This window comes from Anas acuta, chromosome 2 (assembly GCF_963932015.1).
Source record: "Anas acuta chromosome 2, bAnaAcu1.1, whole genome shotgun sequence".
In the NCBI taxonomy this organism is placed as follows: domain Eukaryota; kingdom Metazoa; phylum Chordata; class Aves; order Anseriformes; family Anatidae; genus Anas; species Anas acuta.
The window spans coordinates 123,662,025-123,684,144 of NC_088980.1; the positions used below are offsets into that span (position 1 = coordinate 123,662,025).

The window sequence follows — 22,120 nt, forward strand, 5'->3', positions numbered from 1 at the left end:
CATATGGTGATTTTTGCTAACAAAATTAGAAAGTGTTGCTACAGAGAAAGACAGGAAAGCATTATGAAGGATTGAATAATCCTGAACATACAAAAAAGGTCTATGTAGTAAATGTAACAGTACAAGAGTGAAGTACTACACACTGATGGACTTGGACTAAGAGGAATTTTTGCTATAAGACAAAACTTCCAAACAGGAAGGTGAGTGAACTTAGGGAATCAGTTATCATAAAATGACAAAATGTCTGTATCATGCAGGATCATGAAGCTAGGCAATAAAAGAACAGCTGTAATCTTACACCACATCTTGTGAAATACTTGTGAAGTAGATCTAACATAGCAAGGCCATTGTCAGAGAGCTTTTTGAGCAAGAGGAATCTCTGAAGAGCCTTCCAGTCTGGAATAACTGTGCACTATTCTGCTTATCTATCTTTAGATTAATTCAAGAGGGAATGGGAGCAAATATAAACTAGATCAAAGTAATTAAGAATGAAACATATAAGAGGAGGCAAAAAAGCTTTGCTTGTGGTTTTTTTTTGTTTGTTTGTTTTGTTTTGTTATTTTGTTTTTTAGTGTAGGGAAATGAGAAAGTACATTTTTCTCCAACAATAGAGAGAAAATCCATGTAAACTGAAGGATATGGTTGGTATTAAACTAATTGAGTGTTAAATGGACAGTAATTCATGTAAGATGTAGAGAGTTCATAGAATCACAAAATCATAACATCATAGAATGACAGAATGGTTTGACTTAGAAGGGACTTTAAAGGCCATCTAGTTCTAACCCCTCCGTCATGGGCAGGGACACCTCCCACCAGACCAGGCTGCCCAAAGCCAGCCTGGCCTTGAACACCTCCAGGGATGGGGCATCCACAGCTTCTCTGTTCCAATGCCTCAGCACCCTCAGAGTAAAGAATTTCCTCCTAATCTAAATCTCCTCTCTTTTAGCTTAAAACCATTCCCCCTTGTCATAGAATCATAGAATCATTAAGGCTGGAAAAGACCTTCAATATCATCTGGTCCAACCATCACCCTACTACCAATGTCACCCACTCAAACATGTCCCTGAGCCAGGTCCAACCTTTCCTTGAACACCCCCAAGGACAGTAACTCCACCACCCCCCTGGGCAACCCATTACAATGTCTAACTGCTCTTTCTGAGAAGAAACGTCTCCTAATTTCTAAACTAAACCTCCCCTGGTGCAACTTGAGGCCATTGCCTCTAGTCCTATCACTAGTTACCTGAGAGAAGAGGCTGACCCCCAGCTTCCCACACCTTCCTTTCAGATAGCTGTAGAGAGCAGTATAGTCTCCCCAGAGCTTCCTCTTCCCCAGACTAAACAACCCCAGTTCTTTCAGCCGCTCCTCATAGGACTTATGTTCCAGGCCCTTCACCAGCTTTGTAGCCCTTCTCTGGACACATTCCAGGGCCTCTATGTCCTTCTTGTGGTGAGTGGCCCAAAGCTGAACACAGTACTCAAGGTGCCACCTCACCAGAGGGGAATGGTGAGGGGAATGGTACAGGGGAACGATCACCTCCCTGGTCCTGCTGACTACACAATTCCTGATACAAGCCGTTGGCCTTCTTGGCTACCTGGGCACACTGCCAGCTCATGTTCAGATAAGCATCAATCATCACCCCCAGATCCTTTTCCTCTGCACAGCTTTCCAACCACTCTCCCACAAGCCTATAACGCTGCATGGGGTTGTTGTGACCAAAGTGCAGGACCCAGCACTTAGCCATGTTGAACATCATCCCATTGCATCCCATTGGCCTCTGCCCATCAATCCATCCTGTCCAGGTCCCTCTGTAGGGCCTCCCTAGTCCTATCACTATCAGCCCATGTAAAGGGTAGAGCCATATATATATATGTATATATATTTCTTAATCATCAGAAAATTTCTAGCTCAGTCTTCTGTTATTAAAGGTTGTTAAAAACACCTCTGTGGTTTCAGGATATAACTTGGTATTTCCTCAGAAACTGGCTATATGATAAGCCCTCTAATTAAAAAAAAAAAAAAAAGACTTTTACTCTTCTTTTTGCTTTCTAGACTTACTTCTTTCTCAGATGTTTCTTCCAGTTTGTGGGCTGCAATCCTCCTTTCTAATAAAATTTTAATTTCACAAATCGTAACTGTACTCTAGCAACAGGCCTGAGAATCATAAATCTGGCTTATAATAACACCCCAAAAGCTGTTCAATTCTACACTTTAAGAAAAGACAAGAGGCTTCAGTCAGACAGTTCTCCCCTGAAACCTTGTGACAACACAGGATAGACAACTAACTGAGAGCTTTTGTTATGCCATTATAGAAATTCCTGATGTGCATACATTTTGAACACTTGTGTGCTATCCTCTCTCACTGACCCTGTTGTTATCAAGACAATGTAGTAACAAGTAAATGTCTGGGGAAGAATGCTCAGGAATTTGGAAAAGAATCCATGCAAGGTACATTTAATTAGGAAAGGAAAATTAATTATGGTAAGACATGACTGAGGAAGGATATCTCAAGTATAGAGAAGTATGGAGCAATTGTTCACTGCTTCTTCCAGTGAAAAGGAAAAATAAATAAATAAAAGAAGCTAGAATTTTTCAGGTTCTACAGAAACATAGGAAGCTAGCAGTTAACCAGTATCATGCAGCCAGGCTGTGTAAATTTTCACCTGAGGACTCTGCCAGGCCTGGCTCAGAAAATCTCTGAGCTGTCTGCTGCTGGAGATGAGCCAAGTATGGAGAAGCATCATTAAATCTTGACCTGATCTTACACTTGTCCAGTCTTCAATACTGCCAGCATCAGCAGGGTGAGGTGGAGATTTGTTTTTACCTGATACTTTTTCTGTTCTTGTATTAACTCTGATAAAAGCTAGAAAGGATAGTTCAGTTTTGGAGCTTGGAGAGGAAACATACTCCTGTCTGATTCACAGCAAGTTTGTGTGTTGATGTTACCATAGGTCTTCTACAAAGGTTGCAGTAGTCTTTACAGCAAACCTGCCATAGTTGAGCAAAGAGGTGAACTAGTACCCTCACCACACTGTGACTACGATAACATAACATGACTTTAGTATGATTGACATATGTCAAAGTGGAAAAATTTCCCTCTCTATGTAGGTTATAGAAGCAGGAAGTGAAATGGCAAATCATTTATCTTAATGAAATTGGTGCTTAAGTGAAATCTTAATCGTAGCATAGTTATCAATGGTTCGGTGCCAACCTATGTTGTGGAGTAAGAGCAATTCCTCTGCCTTGAGTCCAATACCATTTAATATCTTTATTTTTGGCCTGGATGATGGAGTAAAAAGTGTGCTTATTAGTTATGTAAATGACATCAAACTGGGAGGCCCACTGTGTTCACCGAGGGGCAAGATTGTGACTTAGAAACAGAGAACTGGAAGAGACCACAAGGAAAAATGAAATCCTGCTTCAGAATCCAAACTACACATCAAGAAAACCAGGGATTATTTCCTTTCTAACTGTCTCACAGACAAGCAGCTGAAGCTGCCTGAAGATGCAGCACAACACCAGCAATATACTCTGTTTTCAAAATCATTTTGATAAATTGAGAAATCGGTCTAGAGAATATCACACTGCAGTTCAACAGGGTCTGGAGCCAAGGTTTCTTCCTATCTCCAGTATGCTGCCATTCTACATAAAAGCTGAAACCTTTACAAATCTGTTCACCAATGTACTGTCACAGCTGCTTCCTTCCCTGCAGAATCAATTCTAATTCTTGCTTTTCCTGTCCCTTAAGCCCTACAAAACTGAGTTAGGAGGGAGCAGCACTGCATCTACTTGGAAGAGAATGAAGGAGATTTGATTCATCCTCCTTTTTCATTGCAATTAGAATTGTTTCAGTCAGCCACTCACATGCAATGCTGGTGTATACGTGTGACAGAACAGGTCCAGCTTCTAACTGGTGATTATTCACAAGAAACAGAAGACTTGGCTTGCGTTTCAGAGGGCAAGCTGTGCTTCCAAGGCTTTGTAGGATGAGAGAAAAATGAACTGTTTACTGGTATGCTGAGCATACTCTATGTGGAAACTATGGGGAGATAATCAGTGTGAAATCCCATGCCATGGTTTTCAGAACAAAACTGCAATTTAAATTAATTAGGAGAAAGCTCACTTTATTTTGTCCTCTCTAATAGCAACAATTTTACTTTTTTTTTTTTTTTTTTCTCCCCACTATTTCTAAGGTATATGAGTGACTTATGATGCACTCAGGTTGGGGGTTTTGGATGTTTGTTCAGGGGAGGGGTTTTAATTACGTACGCATGAATAGTTTTGATCTTATCTTCTTTTTCTTTTAATCTTCTCTGTATATTAAGTAGTAAAAATGGTGACTCAATGGAAAGATATTTATTTCTGACATGTCTTCCAATAGGTCCAATAAATGTAGTTTCAATAGTATTTGACATTTTTTACCTTGAAGATGGTCATTATTTCCAAGAACTGGAGGCAGAACACTTTTTTAAGTTCCTTTGAGAAATTTCAAAAGAAGATGCAAGCTTACTGTCCTTATTTCAGTGTTCAAATAGCAGACACAGATTGCCATCTCTTTACTTAAAATCATAGCTGGCAATTTGTGTAGACAGGTTCTCTTTTTTTTGTCATATCATTTGCAGTTGCCAAGAAGTACACCTGTTTGTTTGCTTGATCCTTGGAGCATAGAAGTTGATTTACCATGCATTTTTAAAAAATTATAAGCTTGAAGACCAAAACTAATTAGGAAACTCTTTCAGTTCCAGTGCGCCAAGCTTTCATGGCTATGTCTTATACCACTGTCTTTAATCAGGACATTTATCCAGCATAGAAATTGGGAGCTACTGTAAAATTCTTCTATCAATAGCAATGTTTGAAATATGTGCCTTGGCCTCCTGTTGTTCAAGCATTGCAAATTGTCAAATTATATGTGACAGACTGATCATGATCTGTCCTTTCACGACAAGCAAAAGTGTTTTTTCTTCACCCTGGCAAAATGAAAAAGAAAAAGCATTCAACTACATCGAGAAATTGTTCCAATCCCAGTTAGTTGTTATTTTGCAAAATGTTAGTGTGTTTCAGCATGCAGTTATAAGTTTCTCCCAAGGTAGTATTCTACAAACGACATACAGCTTTTCCATAATTAATGCAGCGTTTTATAAAAATTCCGTGATGGCAGAGTCTACATGATAACTTGTATTAATAAATGATTTTATCTATTATGCAATGGGAAAATTAAAGTATGGTTCAGGGTTATTGCCCGTGCTGGTATACTAGAAAAAGAAAGCATTTCAGTGACAGCTACGCAATATCTCACTTCACCTATGAAGGAACAGCTGTAGCTTTCTGTGGTGGAAAATACTTGGGGTGTGAATAGTGAATGAAGTATATTCCAGTGTGAATGTATCAAACACTGCAGATAACTGTGCTGGAGGTATATTTGGGTACCGCAGTTGCATATATGTAGCATAGGTGTTGCTTTTTAGGTATGGTTATTTATCATATAATGACTAGAAAATATTCTCCTCTTTTCATCACAGTATAGGATAGACAACATCTGTTAAAACATTCTAAAATAGAGCTGGTGTGAGATCTAAAAATAGAGCTGGTGTGAGATCTAAAAATCTTATATAAAAAAAAAAAAAGACAAAACAGGAACAAAGAAACTGCACACATGATTTTTATTATTTATTTTTAGACAAATACAATGATAATAATTTTCTATACTTGGTAGGTGGTGGAACCAATAACTAGTGGTAATAAAATAAACAGCCAGCTCAAAACCTCACTATGCACCATTGCTGGCATGTAGCACAAAAAGTAGGAGTTAGGATGGATTGATATAAAAAATATGCCCTTCATATATTTGTTAAAAAACACCTGCTCAGTACCACATTTTTAAATAACTCATTGAATTAGCTAAGTATACTTTTTGCTGACATCTTAATTAGATAATTATGTCTTAATTATTCATTGTCCATAATTCACAGCTGCCTGTATATGAAATTCAGCACTTGTAGCTAATCACATATTCTGTAATGAATTTTGAGTCAGAGTCAACACTATTCTGCTGTAAATTGTCCAGCGGAAGAATAATTTACACTATAACTAAAACTGTATATTCCCAGTTTTAAAAGTTCTTCAGCAAGTTTGTCACTTCTGAAAACATTTGGATGCAGTTCTTAGTTGAGTTTTACAGTCAGCCCTTCATTTAAATTCATCTACAACTTTCTTCTTTATCTATGGAAACTGATATATTTTATGTTAGAAACAATGCAAAATAATTAAATACATAATAAAATTTTAAATAAAACAGCCAAAATTAGTACATGAATCTCATGGAAATTTTAGGACAGTACCACTAATATTAAAACATACTGTTTTTACATACTGAATATACTGAAACTGATGTAGTTTACACTGATGTGTTTATGAATAATATTGCTCTTTTTATACCTCCTTAATATATTATTTACAATGATCATACTACAAAAATGGTATACTATGATTAGTGTATATAATATTTTGAAAATTCAGATCCAGTATTGACTCTATTTAATTACTGTAAGCATAGTTGTTTATGTTCATTACCTGGTCATTTGCAAGCTACTTTCAAAAAATTTCCTTTCCTGTGGCTTTTTTGAAACTCACATTGTGTCACAAGCTTCCTTTTACAATTTTTTTGCAGTCTATAATGTGACATTTGACCTATCTCCCTACATCATCCTTGAGGTGCTAGTTATGGCATTGTAGCATGCAGTCTACATAGCCCTCATTCACCAGAGCCAAGCATACCAACACAGGTCTGTGCTATTGAAAGGGAACCCTCAGAGTGATTCTCAACCTGCCATGCACCCATATAACAGAGAGATGCTTATAAAACTTACAGTCATTTTCCAGCCTTGTTATATGGTCTGTCACTGCAAAGTTGGGTTGATAAGACAATGTGGAGAAAATCATAAGAAATCCAACCAGCCCACTGGGGAAGTGTTCTGAGATGTCGCCCTCCTGACACCTGCATCTGCTCCATCATCAGTGCAGGAGCCCTTCGCTTGACTGGCCTCAGCCTGACCAGATGTAACTAAAAGTGCAGCTTTTGGCTGCTACCATTTGGAGCACTGCTAAGCACTTATCAGAGTGCAGTGCTAAAAAATATCAGCACTGTAGCTAGAGACACAGCATGTTCTACGTGGAAAATGCATCTGACCAAATTTAAAGTGAAAGTAATTTAAAATACGATGCAAATGACCTTTCAATAGTTGCTGTACAACAACATTTATGTCTGATCTATTGTGCAAAAGTAAATAAGTGGACTCATTCATATCCTCTTACTAGTGTTTGCTCTTCCTGTCAAGTGTGCAAAATGCAGTTCTAATCAGGTGGTTTAGGTCCTAATCTGCTCTGAAAGATGTATCAGGCTGGAAAGTGATACATTAATCACAATGTTCTCTTTTGGAAGAAATCACAGCTACCTGTTCGGGATTATTTTAAGGGCTGATCAAGCCCACAGAGAGTTGATATAGCCAAGAGTGCAATTTATTTTAGAGAAAGAGCAATGCCAAAGCCTATACATTTATGAACATACTTAAACTCTCCAATGTGAGAACTTTTCAGATGATAGGGAAAAAAGTCCCCGTCAAATGGAAAATGTTGTTTGTTCTTTTCCAAGGCAGGTGGTAGGGGATGCTCTTGAGGAGATAAAAATGGCTTTTATTTCCCTTCCTATGCAAAAGATCAAAAAAGTAAGGAACTGTCAGACTTAATGAGCCATGCAAAAGGCCTGCATCCTGACAGAATTAATGCATCATTTATAGAGTACTTCATAGGAAAATGATTTAGCGAATCACATATCACTTTGATGTCTTGAAACAAGCCAGTTTATTAATATTTATGTGAGGAATTCAGCAATTACAAATGACTAAGTCGTGTAGGCCAATGGCTGGAAGAACATGTTGTGGGATTACTGGTGTGGAATGGTTACCAATTGAGATGTGACGAATCAGTATACATAGCAGGTTTCGGGACCTGAGTTTGAATCCCTGACTTGGACCCAAGTAAATGCCACTTCTTCTGGTGAAGAGACAGAGGTGGCAAGGTCCCTGGCAGGCTGTATGCTGCTTTTGAAAGATGCTGCTCTGCTCCTTCTAGGTGGGGCTAAAAGACTCTGAGCCTTTTCAAAACTCATAACTATCAAGTCTGCTGTTGTCAAAGCACAGGGTACTGCAGTGCAGATCTGCTGTAGAAGGAAACAAACTACGTGATGCTTTTCAACTAGACCTCCAGAAAGGGGAATGATTCTGCTAAAATCATATGTACAGATGTAGCTGCAAAAGCCATGTTTCCAAAGATCACATTGTCTTGTGTTTGTGCTTCCTGGGCCTCCTACTGCATTGTAGAAAGGTGGAAAATAACTGAAACAGGGTGTAGTACAGAGTTACAACACTTCCTTTCGTGTAATGTTGGGAGAAGCGGTTGTACTAAGGCTTTCTTCAGCCAAGACAAAGAATACCTCTTTCTTTCAGTAAAAAAGAAAGTGTAGTAGCCTACCACATTCTTTTAGTAGCAATCCTACTACTTTTTTGAGTAGAGATGTCAGCATTCTCTAAGTATACCCAACTGCTTCATCTAATACTCCAATGGAGTAAGGTGTGCAAGGTGTATACAGACCAGTACTGTTTACTCTTTTCCATGAGACACAGGACTCTAGAGGGCTCAGACCTGGGCCTTAGGTTTCTCAGGTCTTCCAGTGCCTCAGACATTTTCATCTGATTTCCATCCAGCTTTAGAAACTCTGGCTTCTGGCTTCACATCTTCAAGCATAATTTGGCAAGAAAGTAACAAATATAACCTTAGCCAAATAACTTCTTAGCCATAGTAACTTTGCTCTTAAAAAAGAAGAAATGAGTCAGAGGGCTCTTGGAAAAAACATACAAGCCCTGAGGCAAAGCCTTGCTTGACCTAATCTCTGTCATTCCTAAACAAGCATTTCAGGCTAGGCAGTTTCTCTTCCTTTGTCTTTCCCCAGCAACTTCTTATCAAGCAATGGCATGCTTAAAGTAGCACATTCTAAATGTGGCTACTCTCTGTCAACTTCTCTGTTTCCTCTTTCCATATACCCAGACTGAAAATCTGTAGGTGTACAAACTGTAATGTTCAGTTCAGCAATTACATGCAAATTGTTGATTCCCAGTCCGTCTGTGTGACTTTGCCATTCATTGTAGCTCTAACACATTCTTTCTAGGTAGAAAAGCTGTCTGAAGTATTTCACAGTGTCCTGCTTGACCTTCAAACAGATCGGAGACCATCACGTAATAGAAAGAAGTGGAGATCCTACTTGTACCCAGAAATAGCCTATCCTATCACAGAGAAAACTGGACACTGGGTTGTGTCCAGACGCATAGTGTGTCCCTGACATTTGTGCTTGAATGCGTGTTGCCACCAATGTGCTTGGTTGCATGTGAAATTTAGCTAGAAGACACCTACTGCAAGATGAGCTCCTAGATTCAGTTTTTGGTAGTACTGCATCACTTCACTGCATCAGGAATAGCTTAAGAGGGATTCCTTTCATTGTTATTGTACTTTGCCTGAGGACAGAAAAGTATTACCTTTCTTCTCCTCCTCCCATAATTTTTTATCTTCCTTGGAAGCATCTAGTTGCTGTTGGAGACAGCTTAATAAACATTTTATTTTTTTCATTTCCTGTGGTCTACACTACATTCCTTAGGAAAAATAAATAAATAAATAAATAAATAAATAAATAAATAAAATAAATATATAGAAAGATCTGATACAGAAATCTCTAGGTTATTCAGTATAAAAACATGGGGATATGAATTTTTTTGACAACCTCTCACCAGCTCCAGCAACCCGCTCCTTACTGATTCTGTTATTTTCTGTATTTATGAAAAACCTGTTCTTTCAACAAGTTAAGAGCTGACTTGGTTTGCCTGCACACTCTAGTGGAAAGATAATATGCCTTATCTTTTTTTCCTTAGTATGTAGTATGAAAATAAAAGATCATTAGGATTTATGTAGACAAGTTTGGCTGGCTTCTATGATTGGATTGTAAAATGCAATTTGGGATCACTAAGAACAAATTATATATATTAGATCTGATTAAGTATGTATTTTAGAAGGTCAAACATGAAAAGTGATTGTAAAAAACATTTTTTTAATGTTTTTATTTTTTTTTTCTTTTACTTAAAGCATTTACCATATACTAGTGAGTTGTGATCTGCCACTGTACAGAGATAAATATGCATTACAGAAACAGGAAAATACTAAGATCTAAAAACATTATGAGTTGACAAATTTTCTTTTAAACTACTGCTGTATATTCTAAGGAACCAAGAGTATCTGCACAGAATTCTACTGATTCAGGACATTGTATCAGACTTACAGAAGTCCAGGTAGAAAGTATTTTACTTAAGCATATTTTTATTCTGTTTAGTATAACTAGATTTTTTTATGAGTTTATTTACTTCCACACATGCTTTTAGTGCTTCTTATGCTTTTTAAATGGGACCTGAATTTCACCTAACACACACAGGGCAAGAACACACAGCTCTGAAATGCCCCAAAATTCAGATTCTCTGAGCCACTGAAACATGCATCAAAGCATCTAAAACGTAAGACATGTTATGAATTTCTGACCTATGAATCAAAACCAGTCCAGACCTAAGGAACAAAGCTATTCCAGCCATTCTTTACTGTTATACATGATATTGCCAAGAAACTCTTCTCTCTATTTTCTATTTAGGAATTCAGTTTGGAAGTGATCAGTGTAGAGGATTCAGTAGAGGTAAATAACACTGAATGAGCCAAGCATGGCTAGTAGGTCTTTCTTACTCCCACTCTCAGAGCATTTGGATAACCCAAATGGTACAAAATAGATGTATTTCAGCATTCTTGACATGAGGAAAGAAGGCATGGATTGCCATTGCTTGAGTCACATTACAAATACATGAGAGAGACATTAGACACAAAATTTTCTATAGAGATAAATGATGAAATGTACAAAGGGCTCCTTTCTCCGGTACACATGAATATGACTGACTTAATTTCAAACATCATTTTTTTAACAGATTTATTAAAAGCTCTTCATACTTCAGCAAATTTCTTACATTGCATCTTTCATTCATTTTGTCCCTGACATGTCGAATGTGAATATGCAATGCAGTTATTGGATGTTTAGTGTTTTGTTTTATTAAAAAACAAACAACAATAACAACAACAAACATATTATTGGCTTTAATTATAAGGTTAAAAAAAATCTGATAAGTACAATTCAGACAGCACACAAGATCTCTGAATTCATTTGGAGATAAAATGCTTAAAACTGACAGCTATTTTAAAATCTGTTTTACATTAAAAATCAGACTTCCAGACTACAGTCATTTAATTATTGCATCCAATGTCTTTCCTCTAAGTTACACAATTGTTCTTCATTCACAGAAATGCATCATGGCATGACACTTCTCCAACTAAATTGTTATTCTGTTGTTTTCACTAAAAAAACAAACAAACAAACAAATAACAAACAAAAAGCACAAAGATCCACTGAAAAATCTTCAAAGAGTACATGGGCTCATACTGGAAGAAAGGGGTAAGTAAATAGCTACATGACTGAGAAGCACATAATACTTGTATTCTGTGCAGAAATGAATTATATTTCTTTCCATTTCTCTATAATTGTACATTTACTTCTTCTTCTGATCAGAGTAATATTCTTTTTAACTAATATTTACAGATCGTTTTCAGAAAGTTTTTCATTTCATTTTACTTAATAATAGTAGTAGTTACAAATCTACTTAGTAAACAACACTTGTAATATAATTTTATGTTATGATATTTAGAAGAGCTCATGAAGTGTTTGGGTGTTTAGAAGAATTCATGAAGATAATTTCTGGGGTAGACAGAGGGAGAAATTTTTGCTGACAGATACCTTAAATTTAAAAGATGAAAGAATAATTTAGGTATCAAGCCCATCATATAAAGCAACTTAATTACAGAGTGACCAAGTATCCATTCAGCCAAAGACATAAATGGAAGTTTCCTTTCAAGTCATGTAGACAAGAATACCATTACAACCTACAGCTATAGTTATTTCATGAATCTTACTCATACTGTTTCTCCAGTTCTTGTTTCTCACATACTTGCAACAACAACATACTTGCATTGGTCAGCAACAACAAAAAACCTGTTGTTTCATAAGAAGACCATGGAAAGCATCCAAAATAGGAATGCTATAATATTATCTATATTTACAAGTTTATTTGGATTTTAACATCATTTTGTTAGGAGCAAAATGGAACTTTTCCAATATTTATTTAGGTTGTTTAATTTAATTAACCAAGCATGTTGCCATGTAACATGGCACCACAAAACGGAGCTCTTCCTGTGGCAAATTGTTTCCCAGAATGAAGTAAATAACATGGAGATTAAGTATAAAACAGGCATCACATGTGGGGCCAAATTCATAAAGAGTGTGTCAGCTGGTGTAAGTAGCACATTGTTAAATTCACCCTCAGTGTCTTATATTGATTCAATCTCAACCCCCAAAAGAAGGATTAAGAATGTATATGAAAGCCTAAATTCCTTACTTACTCTTAAACCTTCTTAAATCACTCTGGCAAGAGAACAAGGCCTCAGGGCATGTAGAAGTTTTCCCTCACAATTTTCAGTTTTCCCTTACACAGCGGGCTTGCACAGTTAGGGTAGAACTGAGAGAGACTCCATCGGCCTGACAACCAACATGTGGCACAGCCGCACATAATGGCCACAATCAGTGTTTCCTTGTAAAGGAATCACAAGGAACAGAGCATGAAGCCAAGCAGCTCTGATGATATCATAGCTTTTACCGAGGTAACCCCAGAAGACAGATCAAGCTGAGATACTTTTAACTTCTTTGGCATTCTTTTACATTTAATTACATTCACATAATTTCCACTTTCCATCTTATGGACTGTTATAGTCTATCAAGATTCATCTCCCTTCATCTGATGGTGCTCCAGCCCACCTTATTATCTTGTTCTTCGTCACACCCTAAGGCCACAGCAGCTCTAATCTCTGCATTTACTGCACACAGAAGCCAAATTAACTTCCTTGAGCACACAACTGAGCTTCAGGCAATTTATAGTTCCTGTCAGATTCCTCTGACCACTTAGAGACAGGAAGAAATCTGAGTTTACAGTATTACAGTTGCTGGAAGGTAGGGAAGTAAGGTGGGAGTGGTGTGGTGTTCTGTTTTTCTGTTTGTTTGTTGTTTTGTTTGTTTGTTTGTTTGTTTGTTTTATACAACAATCCTGTTTATGTTTTGACTGTTTTACGTTTTTCATTTCCACTGCAGTGCAGAGAACTGTCACTCCAACCCTTTTTCTTGTAAGGAAAGTGGGAAAGACTTAGTCACATTCCAATGTCATTTCCAACCAAGGTATCAAAAAATTCCCCTTCCAATCACCAGCTAAGGATAACTGTGATCATTTCTGTACCTTGGCTGCAGTGTGGAATAAAGTCTCTGACTCTGATGTGTGGTGCTCATGGCTTTATGCTTGCCACAAAAAGTTTTTGCTTTGCTGTATCATCCTTAGTTCCACCAACTGTGTCAAGCAGCACAAGTGATAGATAGCACAAAGTGATCTATTTGAAATTTTATTACTTGCTTTATTTCTGATGCAGGAAGGAAAACTGTGTTGGTCTATCAACTCTCTAGTCTGTAAGACTCAGTTGGTGGCTCTCTAGTCACACAGGGATAACCATGAGACTGATTACTACCTGTGAGATTACTGTTTGTTCTTTGTATTGCTTTATCCCCCTACTCTAAAGTAGAAAAAATAATCTCTTTAATCTGGTTAGATAACTGTATATAAAAGTGAGTAGGAGAAAGAAGAACATACATTTTACATAATGGCAATATATCATATTATTCATAGGAGTACTTAAGTCAGCCAAATTACATCCTTGCAATAGTATGTTCCCTGAAAATCCTCATTGTTGTTCAGGTTGGAACTGATTAGTCTTTGATGACTCCTCTGTTGCTACTTGTGACAATCCACTTGGGTTACTCTTTAGTACAGTTCTGTCTACTTCTGATTCTAACTATGTCAAATAGTGCTTTGTAGCAAAAGAGAACACTTACACAAAGTGACAGCATTTCTAATGGAATTCTATGAACTTCTAGTTGGAAGGTTAGCAATACAACATCCCCATTACCAAGATACTAAAAAGGATCCTAAAGAATTTTTTGTTCACTCACATTCCAAAGCTACATATGATTTGGTTATAAGTAAAAGAGCAGGAAAAAAAAAAATAAAATAAAATAAATAATTCTTAATCTAGACTGAATTTTCCTTGGAGTATTTTCCTAGTTTAGGAGCTGGTCCAGACTAACTGAAACCTCATGACCACTTTCAATGTAAATATTTGTAGACCCACATTGTGTTCTGTCATTCTAGATATCATAATAATTATAATTAAGTTGCAGCATAAATCATGAAGAAAGTAAACAAAAGCAAATGATTTATCCCAGAAATGGCAAGCTTTAAAGGCTAATGGAAATTTCGTATTACCAGTACACTCACAAGGCAGGCTTAAAGCTTTGCATTATGGTACAAATAACCTATGAAAACATACACATGAAAAATCTGTTGAGCTGATATATTATTTTTTTTTGAGTGGTCATATTTTATCCTAGATAGTAGAAGTATTTCATTCTTTTGACCTGGATGTTTAATAATAACTTTATAACTAAGAAGCATTAACAAAGCCACTGCAAGGACAGTTCTAGTAGACATATGTTGCAGTTCTAAAGGAACAGCCTCTTTTACCTACTTCTCCCTTAGCTCCACTTTTATTTATTCACTATCAAATTTGTGCACAGTTATTTTCTGCAAAAGCTGAAGAGTACAGTGTTTATGTTAAATAAATGTCTATGCAGCTCATATATCACTGATGCTCTATATGGGTTTTGTTAGATTACATATTGCTGTAGCATTGTATAGGATTACAGTACTACTACTAACTGAGATAACTGCATCCCTGATCTGTCTCAGCAGTTGTGTCCATGTATTCCCACCAGACAAAAGTTATTCTCCAAGTATTGTGTTCAATAAAAAAAAATAAAAAAATAAAGAAAGAAAGAAAAAAAGAATGGATTAAATTTATCTCTTCAAGCTATATGCAGTACAGTTTTGAGTATATTTTATCTTGGCAAACCTTGCCTTATAATAAAATCAAAAAGAATGAAGTCAGCTATCAGTTAATTTTGCCAAGCTTGAACTCTTACATTTCTTCTCACTAGGCCAAAAAGAATAGATTTACACAGTGTCACTGTTATACTGTAATTCAAGGTAATCTAAAATACTGCATTATTTTACTTTCACGTATATCCATAATCACTTTGGAAAGCTTAAAAAAAAAAAAAAAATCATGCATATGTTTCAGTTCCTAGAAATCAACTATTAAATGCATGTACTATAGCTAAATAGTACATGTGTCATAGTTATAACAGGGGTTATATTTTTAACTAGCCTGTACATTGTCTTCTTCCTTGTCATGACATGCCATCTGTAATGTACAATGGCCTTGGCTTCACTTCTCAATCTCTAGTTCCTCCAGACAACTGACACTGAAGTCATCTTCATGCTCTTCATACTAATGATCAGATAACATTGATCATTTAACATACTATGGCAACACGGGTCATCACTGCTTTTGTTGTTCACTGTGACTTGATGTCATCTCTAAAACAAAATTTATTTACCTATTTTCTTTCAAATTAATGACAGTTTTGTTTCATTTTGTTTAGATGAATGTATCAGTTTTCCTTCCTGATGTTTACGTCATAGACATGCTGACAGTCTTCAAATTTTATGAAACGTGTAAACTCACATACATATATATACATCTATATATATTTTTTTTTCTGAAAACAAATCATCTAGATGGCAATTCTGCCCATATTGTAGCAGCATTTAATCCAAATGTCCAAACAAAGATGGTTACATGGATTTATTTTCATTTTACCTACATTCTAACATGTGGGATATTATGATACTAGCAAGTAGAATCTCCCAGGGGAAAACCACACTTTTTTAGGGCCACTTTCCTCAATACCGTGCACCTCCTGATGATGTAAAAAGCATACCTTCCCATTCACTTTAAGAATGTATTCCTAGCAAAAGATAACTAAGAACAACAATCACTCTTTTTAGAAAATATGTCTTTTATAGCCAGATCAAAGCTGATAAACTTCCAAAATATATTAAAATAATTCTTAGAGTGAAGATATTATGAATTCTTTTCAATAATAGATCTAGAAAAAAATATAAAGGAAGCTCAGGCAACTTTAACAAGTAACAACTTTCTGAAACTTCAGTAAGTTATTTTAAACAGGTTTCTTACTTTCTTCCAGTTTGCTGAGTATTGGGATATTTGAATCATTTAGCTTCTTTAACTGATTTTTTTTGCACACCACAATCCAGATTTTGCAGTATCAACAGCTCATAATGAAACAGAGCCAATGCAGCACTAGAAAATAGCTCAAGCAAGAGAATACACAGATTTGTTTCATTTTATGCAGATACTCCTTAGAAATCAGTGAAGAGGGTAAAGAAAATCCAGAACACTTATAAAGTTTTACTAAAAAATGTTTGGATAAAATGCATTTCATATTTGTGAAGTTTTCCATACACTGTTGAAAGTTGAGGAGTAACAGTTGCCAAAACCTTAATTTCAGACATTTTTGCTGCACTTGACTTATTCTTACAAGGATTTTTCAAATAACAGATTTAGAAAGTAGTCACTAGTTAGACTTTGAAAGTAGCAAGATTAAAAAACAAAAACAAAACAAAACAAAACAAAAACATCTTTTAACTGTGTTATCTGAGATAGTGTATCCTTCTATTTAGAAATACAATTAACATTCATGTTTAAACTTATTGATGATAAATGCTGGGAGCATGTCTATATTGTGCACATGTACATACAAGTCTACAAAAGAAAATAATTTTACATGCAGAATGCCTTCTACCATGCTTATAAGAACAGAGTACAATTCAGATGATTTTCACATTGGAAAGGATCTCACAATTTCATAATTCTACATAGTCATATACCCATGTAGTGTATATGAATAAAAAAGGATTTTTCTCTTGGAGAGCTCCCAAGGGTAAGACTCAAAAATTATAAAAGATACAGCTAAAATAACATACCCAACTTATATGTGAAACTATCTTTATTCTTTTTAGCTTTCAGTGCTGAAGTGTAACACTTAGAATATCTGATTGGTTAATCTGCAAAGAAAAATGCGTAGTTTTCTCACAGCTCGAGGATTCTTCTCAGAGTTCTGGAACTGAAATATCATCTCTGCATTATTTCTCTCAACTAGAAGGACTTTCTTTATTTTATGTGTATATATCATAAAAGTACGTGTATATTTTTGGTTCTTCAACATTCCCTAGAACAACATAAGGCTACCACTAAGAACATTCTTCAATTTAAAGTGAAGTAAAAATGGAAAGAAATGAGCTCTGCAGTAATAAGGAAAACATGGAGATTGAAAAATATTTGTTACTTACTGCCATGTTTGCAAATGTCAAAGACCATTAGCACAAGGAGGTTATATATTTATTTATTTGTTTGTTTGTTTGTTTGTTTATTTATTTATTTTCTGTTTAAAAACTTTATTTTTTAGGAGAAAAGACATGAAATATTTCCATGAAGACGTCAAGGGATGGGAGGACAGTCATTAATGCCAGTGTTCAGAATGGGAAGAAGACAAGGCAGCCAGGAATGTTTGTAATGCTGCAATGCAAACATGACCTGGAAAGAGCAGAGAATACCATAGAAATTAGGTGCATGAGTTAACTCCTTTTCTGCTGCCTTGCACATTTTAAGTACCTTTTACATCACTCTAGGAGAACTAGGGCATGATATGATATGTGAACTTTGGAAGAGTTGTACAATCTAAGAACCAGCTCCAAAATATCTTGAAGGTGTTCTGGCATGATTGAAAGCTCCTGCCTAGCAAATAAGAGTCCACAAAAGTTAGGCAAGTCCTTGGACTAAATAACGTCTCATCATCCAAGAGATCTGTTTGATTAGATATGCTAAAATATTGAACAGCAATAGTCAAAGACTTACAGTCTGATGATTGTACCAGAAAGGAAGAGGTGGGTTAGCAGATTTTACTGACAGTGTGCATTTTTTTTCTTCTTCTTTTAAAAGCCAGACAACAATGACACATGACACATGATCATTTCAGTTCTAATGTGAACTCTGGAACTCTGGCATTGGCAATCAACTCTTTTTCTATCTAGTAGCTTTTATTATCAGACAGGTATCTCTTGTCGAGATCTTCATATATGGGTTACATATGTATATGTTATGTTTAACCAAAAATAAAATTCCAGACTCCTTAATGTAGGCAGCACACTGGTGTCAGGAGAATTTATCTAGATGAAGACGTACTCCTGTATCATTTCTGCTTCCTTCCTTCTTTCTTATCTTACAGTTATCTTACAGTTAGATTGAGCAGGAAGTCTAAACACTGCAGTCTTCAGCATGAGCCCTGTGTGAACTTCCACAACCAAAACACAGGTGGATCACGTCTGCTCTACTATTCACATACCTCTTACTACACATATGAAAAATAAGGCAGAAGCACCAGATTTTCTTAGCATGATCCAAGAACTCTGTGACACTGTGTGACATATGTCATATGGCATCATTCCAACATCATAACAGGTATAATTAAAACTGTGACTCACGTAGATCTACTCTTTTCTCACTCCAAGTAGAGCTTCTTGCTTCTATGTTGAAGACAGGAATTATGTATTAATTCTTCTATATCTCTGAAAATGTAACTTGGAGAATGAACAGTGAAGTACAAATATATCACAGTCATGTATAAAATTATTTCAGAAGTGTTCTTTTCTTCCACATATTTCAGTGGTTCATGAGTGTATAGTATTGACATACAGTTTAGACTTTGGAATACATTATTTGGATAAATACTGATATTTTATTACCACTGTCTGTGAACAATTTTGATACAGATCACTTAAATGAAAGATCCAGGAAAAATGAAGTAGTAAAGACTTCATTGTTCTAGAACTTCAGGTTAGAGATACAGGTTATTCATATATGTGTATATATAACGGTAGTATTAGTATTGCTATAGATGAAATAATACCAAGATCAGAGAGCAACCTTCATTTCAGTTATATATAAGAAGTGATACTCCTATCAAAGTCTCAAGCCATGTTATAGCCCAGTAATATATGCATATTGCAAGTTTGCTCAGGACTGAAAAGTAGTTAGACAGAGACATTTTTTCTGGCTGATATTCTAGGTGTTAAGAGAGTGGGAAGACAAGAAGAGGAGACATAAGGGAAACATGACAGAAAAAAATCCCTAAACCACAGCTGGTATTTTTACCTTGTGTTTTGAGAGATACCCAGATAGTAAACATGGAAACATGGCTCCAGGTGTTGCTTCTATAGCAAAATGAGAAACCATCTCTTAAGCATAGTTAATGGTTCAGTATATTGTTGACATGCTGTTAGCCAGTTTGGATGCTCTCAGGCACACCTGCACACAGTTATCTGTAGGCTGCCTGCAAGCATTTCTGCAATTATTATACCTGCTGCCTAGGAGTTGTCTGTGTAGACTGGAGGCAAGCAGAACTGGAAATATGCCATGCTTCTCTGGCTTCTCAGAGACTCGTCTTTAAGGCTGGTATTGACATAGCCAAACAGTCTGGTAACACGATTGTGAAAAATACCTCCAACCCCCACCCTATAGAGAAGTACTCCAGTTGGCTACTGACTGCCAGAGCTTTCGTGTAAATGATAAGGGAAAAATAGATGGATAAAATAATCTGAAACAAGAGAAAATCCTCTTGTAAGACAAATTTACATGAAGCCAGAAGAGAAAAAGTGTGTGTGCAAATACCAGGAAGAATGGTAGTTATACTGAGATACAAGAAACACTTCTTCCTGTGACCTCCCAAAGTAGTGAGCAATAGCAATGTTTGGCTCAATGTTTGGTCACAAACAAACTCTATACCTGTCTTATAATGTTCATATTGTGCAAATGTGTCCACAACTGTGCAAGGAAAGAAAGCTACAGAGCAATGTTGCTTCAGAGTTGTGCAAGGCTTTCAACCAGGTACACAAGACATATCATGCCTTTCTCCAGCTCTGCTCCTGTTTGTGGGTTAGCAGAAGACAAAGGGATAGCGTATTCTGTCTTGTGATTTTAAGGCATGTAATTAATCTGCTTCTATTTACTGGATACACAAGTGCTCTCATGACAGTGAACTGGGCTCCTTTGAGGAGTGTAACAAATAAACAAAATGGACTGGCTGTTTAATCAAGTAATTGCCCTAACGATGCCCTCCCAGGCACAAACATTGGTGGGTTTGAGAGACAATTTCAATGTTGTTGACTTTTGATCATGTTACAAAGGCCATTTATTTACTCAGATTTCTTCTCAGAGAAGAGCTGAATGGGCACAGTTACTCCCTCTGATCATGGTGGAAGGTTTTTGACATTCTGGTGAGTTTGATTGTATTTTATTACTCTGTAGCTTTTATTTTCTTAGTTAACTTATAAAAATAACATCTTTTAAAATTGTATCCTAACTCACTAATCATATATATATATATGTATATATATATGTATATATATATATATATATACATATACATATATATATATATATATATATACATATATAAAGATATGTTTATAGTTGTTCTGGATTTAAGGATTTAGATTCCAAAGAAAAAGTAATTGATAATTCAACAAGTAGTCTAATTTCAGATCAGTATGGTCCTCCACAGAGGACCATATTTTCTGTGAATTGACTGAGCCAAAACATGTGTTTCCAATCATACTCAACAACAGACCTGGAACACTTATTGGAGGAAAAAAAAAAAAAAAAAAAAAAAAAAAAAAAAAAAAAAAAAGATATCTAGATAGATAGATAGATACTTGATTATTTAATAACATACTTGATTATTTAATTATTATCTGTATTGATTTTATGTGGCGGGGGGGGGAGGAGGGAGGGAGACATGGACGGTCTGCAGGTGTGGCCTCTGAAATAAATGTCCAGAAGTTGACCCAAGTTAGGTCAGAGCCACCTCCAGCTGGCTCTAACAGGGACATGCCGCTGCCCAGAGCCAAGCCAGGTAGCTATGCTGTTTTTGCACCTCTGGGACGGCAGATTTAAGAAAGAAAAAAAAAAAAAAAAAAAACTGTTGTGCTAACAGTAGCTGGGAGAGAGGGGAGAGAACCAGCCCTGCAGCCCCATAGGTCAGTGCAGCAGGAGGGCAGGAGGTGCTCCAGGCAGGCAGCAGCAATTCCCCTGCTGTGGCCTGTGGAGAGGCCCCTGGTGGAGCAGGCTGTCCCCCTGCAGCCCATGGGTCCCCCATGGAGCAGATCTCCATGCTGCAGCCTGTGGAGGAGCCCTCGCAGGAGCAGGCCCTGGGCCAGAGCTGCAGCCCGTGGAGAGGAGCCCATGCAGGGGATCTGGGGGGAGCTGCCACCCGTGGGGAACCTGTGCTTGAGCAGTTTGTTCCTGGAAGATGGACCCTGTGGTACAGAGCCATGTGGGAGCAGTTCTTGAAGAGCTGCTGCCTGTGGGCAGCCCCTGCAGGCTCAGTTCGGGAAAGACGGCACCCCATGGAAGGGACCCCACGTGGAGCAGGGGCAGAGAGTGACCGTGAAGGAGCTGCAGAGATTGACCACGGCCCCCATTCCCCATTCCCCTGTGCCGCTCGGGGGGGAAGAGTTGAAAGAAGGTGTGTGGGGGGAAGATGTTTTTAGTTTGCTTTTAGTTTCTCGCTACTCTAATCTGTTAGCAATAGGTAATAAATTATATTAATCTCCCTATGGTGAGTCTGTTTTGCCCATTGTATTTTCTCTCCCTCTTCCTTTGAGGAGGGGGAGTGAGAGAGTGGTTGTAGTGGAGTTTAGCTGTCCATGGGGGTGAAACCATGACATTTTCATACTGTGGTAAATAAAAAAACTTTCTTTCCAAGCTTCGGTTATCCTTTACTTTTTTTTCTTTGTTTATTATTATTATTATTATTATTAAATAAACAACGTTAATCACAAAGTAAGCACTCCTCAGCAA

The 22,120-nt window shown here is 36.8% G+C and overlaps 1 long non-coding RNA gene across 3 annotated transcripts in view; it reads left to right on the plus strand.

Annotated features, from left to right (window-relative positions):
• The window catches only part of LOC137851163 (uncharacterized), a 60,406-nt gene that overhangs the window by 29,274 nt on the left and 9,012 nt on the right, over positions 1 to 22,120 (plus strand). The window contains exons 6-7 of one of the 3 annotated variants that reach the window (XR_011093032.1): positions 11,432 to 11,582; positions 17,670 to 20,664. This is a non-coding gene — a long non-coding RNA (uncharacterized lncRNA). Of the gene's footprint in view, positions 1 to 11,431; positions 20,665 to 22,120 lie in introns of those variants that run through there. The other 2 variants (XR_011093033.1, XR_011093034.1) reach the window with 2 other exon arrangements.